This window comes from Camarhynchus parvulus, chromosome 24 (genome assembly GCF_901933205.1).
Source record: "Camarhynchus parvulus chromosome 24, STF_HiC, whole genome shotgun sequence".
Lineage (NCBI taxonomy): Eukaryota > Metazoa > Chordata > Aves > Passeriformes > Thraupidae > Camarhynchus > Camarhynchus parvulus.
In genome coordinates, this window is record NC_044594.1 from 3,175,723 (window position 1) to 3,181,722 (window position 6,000).

Here is a 6,000-nt window from a genome sequence, read left to right on the forward strand (position 1 = left end):
TATGCATTGCATTCATTATTTTAATTTGTGATTTGGAAGCAATGGATAAAACATCCAAAATCGCTGAGAGGCTCAAAGTCAGGCTTCAGAATTTCTGCATGCCAGCCCCTCTGAAACCAGGAGATTTATAAGGATTTGGATATGGGAAGATTGATGCAGGAGTCGAGTGGGTTTTGCTAATGTCCCTCTGGTGAGTTAAGCATTCACTCTCAGAGTGAGGTTCACAACCTGTTCAGACACTTCCCACATCCCACGGGGTTCCCACCTGCCTTGCCAGGTTCCTAAAAGCTTTAAAGGCTGATTTAAGCTCCCACAATACTTCTAAAAATAGGAGTTAAACTTCTCAGTCCCGCAGGAGTTCCTGAAATTGCTGCCCAGGAGGTTTCTCAACAGACAGAGCTAAAAGCTTTTCTCCTCCCCTGTCCCTCCTAGACTTCTCCAGAGACAACTTTGGCCCAAATGCAGCTGGATCTAAATCCAAATGAACCCTGATTTTCTGCAAAGCCAGCAGGAAAATGTCAAATAAGTAACTTCCCCTGACCTCCTTGTTTGTTTGCTTTTTTTTAAAAAAAACCCCACACAACATCAACACGTGTCTTGGGCTTTGATCTCGTGTTAGACTCACACTTCCACCAAAAGAAGTGGCAAAAGAAATTCTGTTTGTACTTACATTTGTGGAACCTGTGTGGCCAAACAGAATTGCTTTCATTTCCATTGCTACCTGCAAAAACGAAGGGAGGAATTCACCATTAACACCAGGAATTGTTTTTTTGCTCACAGCCACTGCCCCATGTCTCAAACACCTCTCTGCCTTTTAGGAGAAATTGGGGTAAATTCAACAGCTTGAGGGAAAAGGTTTTATTTTGAACTTGCAAAGAGATTTTATTTTGAACTTTTCCAACTCCTCCACGGCTCATTCCCTGCAGCAATTTCCATGTGCTGATCCTGGGGACAGGGAAGGTGGGGAAAGAACATTCTGGATGTTCCCAGGGGTGTTTCAGGGCACTGATCCTGGGCAAACATCAGGCACAGGAGCCTCCAGTAGTGCCCTGCCCTGCTGCTCCTTGGTTCTTCTCAAGGACAAGAGGGTGATGGTAATGCACATTTCTGCCTGAGGCACCATTTGCAGTTTTCCCCTTACACTTCTGCTCCAGACATGAAAAAACGCAGTTTTTAATGCCTCCTCCAAAGAGATCCCACGTCCTCACCTAGTGCAGCTTCCTCCAAAAGAAATCATCCCTGCCTTTTCCACCTCCCTGAGCTCTCCCACATGGAGAGTCCTGCTCTTGGGAGAACATCCCAACAACCACAGGGTCCTCTGCCTGCACAGATCACAGTTAGGAATGTGAGTGTTCCTAAATCCCATTCAGGACGCAGGAATGACCCATCAGAGACACCCCCTTGTGGGGCTGTTTCCCTCATCCCTGCTGCCCCTCTTTCCCAGGGTGTTTCCGATGGATTTTGACATCCTGATCCTCAAAATGCTCTGAGAAATCCCCATCTTCAATAAAATAATGAAATAAAATGAAATGAAATGAAATGAAATAAAATAAAATGAAATAAAAAAATAAAATAAAATAAAATAAAATAAAATAAAATAAAATAAAATAAAATAAAATAAAATAAAATAAAATAAAATAAAATAAAATAAAATGGAAGTGTGAGCACTGGGAGAGGTGCCTGAAGGGCTCCAGGATTCCAAGAGCAGCCCCACAGCTAAAGGAGATGGGATCCAGCCCCTTCCTCTCCTCCAAATTTCACCTCTGGATTCAGATGGAGACATCTCCATTTCAAAGAGCAAAACCATCCACGGAACTCTGGAGGGACACATTAAGGTTTTTTCCCCTCTTTAAATAGTTAAAAAAACCAGGATTTGGCACAAAAAATGAGGACAGAAAATGAGGTTAAGCACATTTGCAATGGTTTGCTCCACTGTGGAGGTAAATGAAAGCTTAGAAATGGTAAATGAAACCTTAGAAAGACCTGGGCCTTTCCAGGAACTGTGGAATTCCCCTCCCTTGGTTTAGAAATAAAGAAGGATTTAAATGCAAGCCACAAACAGGAGCAGACTTGCCTTGGGAATACCTGGGGAGGTGAAGGAAGAAATATATCTCTATTTAAGGATGAAAACAAAGGAGGACAGGAGACTAAATGGATTCTTGGCCAAAACCTGGCTGATCCTCATTTAATGGATCTGAGTATTTCACATCACAGGTGAGAATCTTGGCTCTGTGGGCCAAAAGTTGTTTTCCACTTGCAGCTTTTGCAAACCTATAAATTGCAAAATCTCAACCCTGGGGAGGGAAATTAAATAATTAAAAAAATGTTTCCTGTCCTGAATTATAATCTTGCACATGAAGTGGGTTTGTACAAATCTGGATCTGTGCAATTTGGGTACCTGCAAAGGAACAATGGGCACCTGAGTATTCCACATCACAGGTGGAAGTCTGGCCTCTGTGGACCAAGAGTTGTTTTCACTTCCAACTTTTGCACCAATTCCAGAATTTCAACCCTGGGGAGGGAAATTAAATGAACACAGAATATCTCCTGTCCTGAATTATAATTTCCACATGAAATTGGTTTGTACAAATCTGGATTTATAGAATTTGGGTACCTGCAAAGGAACAATGGGGACCTGAGTATTCCACATCACAGGTGAAAGTCTGGCCTCTGTGGACCAAGAATTTTTTCTACTTCCAACTTTTGCAAACCTACAAATTGCAAAATCTCAACCCTGGGGAGGGAAATAAAATAGTCACAAAACATTTCCTGTTCTGAATTATAATTTCCACATGAAAGGGGTTTGTACATAGCTGGATCTGTGCAATCTGGGTACCTGCAAAGGAACAATGGGGACCTGAGTATCCCACAGGTGAAAGTCTGGCCTCTGTGCACCAAAAGTTGTTTTCCACGTGCAACTTTTGCAAACCTACAAATTGCAAAATCTCAATCCTGGGGAGGGAAATTAAATAATCACAAAACATTTCCTGTCCTGAATTATAATTTCCACATGAAGTGGGTTTGTACAAATCTGGATCTGTGCAATTTGGGTACCTGCAAAGGAACAATGGGGGAAGGCCACGTTGTTTGTGCCTGGATGAGGACAATGGATCTGGGATCAATCTCAGGCACCAAAAGTCTGTGTTCAACACTCAGACAAGGATGTGCAGCTTTGCCGCCTGGGTTTATTCACCTCTCAAAGCACAAGGCATTTTTTTTTTTTTGCCCATAAATATGCAAAGTGCCTGACAAAGGACCCTCCCCATTTCCCAGGAAATGGAGGGCTGGAATGTCCAGGGGGAGAGAGCCCCGTGGCCACACCGTGTCCGTCTGCAGCACCACCATCCCCAGCAGGCCCCCAAATCAAAAGGCAGAGACCTTTCCCCAGCCTTCCCTCATCAAAAACTCCCTTGGATCTCAGGGGGTGCGCGTGGGCAAAGATCAGAGAGCTCCAGCTTTGGGTTTTTGCAGATTCCTTCTGCCTGGCCTGGCTGCCCCCCATCCCTGCCCGGGCTCCAGGCAGGTAATCCCAGTGGGAATCCCCCAGGAGATCCAGCAAAACCCAATCCTCCTCTCCCCCTCTGCACAGAGGTTTTTTTGCAAAATTCTTGGAGTTTGCAAAGGTATTTTCCACTCCTGGTGCTCCAGCTAGGAGTTATTCATCATACCTGCTATCCCTTTTTTTCCTACTGAGATCCTCTGCATGGCAAAACTCCCAGTTTAGAACAACCAAATAATAAACATACAGCTGTTAAACACAAGGATTTCACGTTTGCACGTGTTTAAGTCATTCCTTCAGTTTCTAAAACAAATATCCAAGTCTGTGCCCACTCCTCAAACAAACACACAAACTTAAATCCCAACTCTTGATAAACCACACAACTATTCCCAAGTATATCCCAGGACAAAATTTAACACCAGGAGCTGCCAAATGTTTCTGACCCACTTCAAACAATCATTAACTACAGGCAGTTTCTAATTATTTAAGTCTATTTCACTTCTTATTCAGTGGTCATTTTGTTTCTTGGCCATTTGGCTTACGTTCAGAAAAATCTCCATTAGGCAGCACAAAGTCTCACAAAAAAAGAAGAAAAATTCTCTTTTCCCATTCTAAGGTTGGGAATATTTTGAATCCTCGAGAAACAGGAGTTGTAGGTATGCTTTTAAAAGCAAAAAGTAGAGAGCACTTAAAAACTGAAAAACTTAAAAATTCAGCCACTGAGTAAAATTCAGTTATCAACTAAAATTGCTTTGTCTCACCTCTCTGCTAAAAGTTTTGCAATTCCTTTTCCAGAAAGAACTGGAAAACGTATTAAAAGGCAAAAGCCATCGATGCTGGGACTGGGAGCAATCACATGAACAAGCCACAAGATTTGCTTGATAACACAGAGTTTATTATTCAAGAACGAGTCTCATTTTCAGCTCTAAGGCAGAGGGCGGGGAGAGAAAGGGGGGAACAGCTTTTAAAGCACACGCTGGAAGCCCAGGGTTGCACTGAGAGGAAAAAGAAGAAAGAGAAGAAAAAGTAAAGAAAGCAAAACCTCTGTTCTATCAGCAAGTCAACTTTGCAAAATTAAGCTCAGCTCCCAGCAAATTCAGGCTTGGTTTTCACTTAAAACCAAGTTTACCTTCAGCAGAGAGAATGGGCAAGCAGAAAACTGCTGAACAACTGCTGAACAGTTTTTTTTTTTTTTTTTTTTCCCCCAAAAAGTTCAGCTCTGCTGGAGATGGGAAGGGATAGAGGAGAGCAGAAACAGGGGAGTTCAAAAGTCACACAAGCTGCTCGCAAAGTTCCTCTGCGCCCCCTCGTACTGACCTAAGCAGTCTTCGTTTCACAGGTAGCAAAGTTTTGTCTCCTTCTCCAGGGCGAGATTCCCACTCGCAGGAAAGCATCAAAAGAACATTGTTTGCGCTCCTCTGAGGAGGAGGGAAGGGGAAAAAAAAAAAGCAGCCCAGGCAGGTAGGGTTTCTTCCTGAAAAGTAAATCCGGCGTTCTGGACCGAGTTCAAACCCCAGGCTTGACAGGCAGGGCAGCGAAGCTTTTTGCACTGAGCATGCTTGGTCCTGCACTGCCTGCACACTTAATGAACTTCCTTCCCAGTGGTTACTCCTAGCAGAAATCCACACCCCCTCTTTGAGAAGTGAGGAATGCAGCTGAAACCAAAGTCCAGAAAACATGCCCGGCACCCAGACAAGGCCCCACGGATCAATAAACTCAGGTTGTGACCCGCAGGTCAGTTTGTCAAACAGGACATCAGGGTGAGTTTTTTCTACACTTGGTGGAGTTTGCTTTATGCCTCAGCTAATGCTGCTCGCTCCCCAGAGAAAATAAAAACTGTGCTGCCTTTTGGAGAATGATTAAATGCTCCAATAACAGATGGGAATTCTCTTTCAAATCTTGTCTTTCCAAAGCTGCTGGAAAGTGAGGAAAGAAGTTGTGCTGGTTTTATTTTTTCCAGACTAAACTGGGTTCTTGGACTCCTGAACAAAAGCTGTTTGAATTTGTCGTGGGGAAGGAGTATCTGGTGACTGGAAAAAAGAAAAAAAAAAAAACTCCTTTTATTTAGTTAGGGTCTAATCCTGTTCCGTTTGCAATCACATGGAGTTTTGTCATTACCTCCAGCGGGAATAGAGCTGGGGTTTTAGATTACAAATGCTTGCAGGCAAGAGCTGTGTCTACTCCAGTGACCTGCACAGGCCAGACTGGTTTTGGCACTTCAATTTGCAATTTACACCATTGCTGTGCCTGAACCCTGCGCAGCAGCAATCCCCCCCTTCCCCAAATTCACAGGGAATTGCTGAAGAGAAGCAATTTTGCAAAATTGCATGGGTTGTTTTTAAAGCTTTTCATTGTATTTCCAGGGTTGTTTTTTTTTTTCCACTTTGCTCTCATGTCTCAATCCTTCTCCACAAGAGGAGTAGAAATTTTTGTCCTGGAGTCTCTGCTGGCCCTGTCACAGCCTCCAGGAAAAAGCCAAGTGCAAGAATTAAAATGAAATA

General features: G+C 43.4%; 1 long non-coding RNA gene across 1 annotated transcript in view; it reads right to left on the bottom strand.

Moving 5' to 3' along the window:
* LOC115913132 overlaps window positions 1-5,199 on the bottom strand; it is a 40,395-nt gene extending 35,196 nt beyond the window's left edge. The window contains exons 1-2 of the long non-coding RNA XR_004061374.1: window positions 4,817-5,199; window positions 671-721 (exon numbers count right to left, since the gene is read on the bottom strand). This is a non-coding gene — a long non-coding RNA (uncharacterized LOC115913132). The remainder of the gene's footprint in view (window positions 1-670; window positions 722-4,816) is intronic.
* Between the last annotated feature and the right edge of the window lie 801 nt (window positions 5,200-6,000).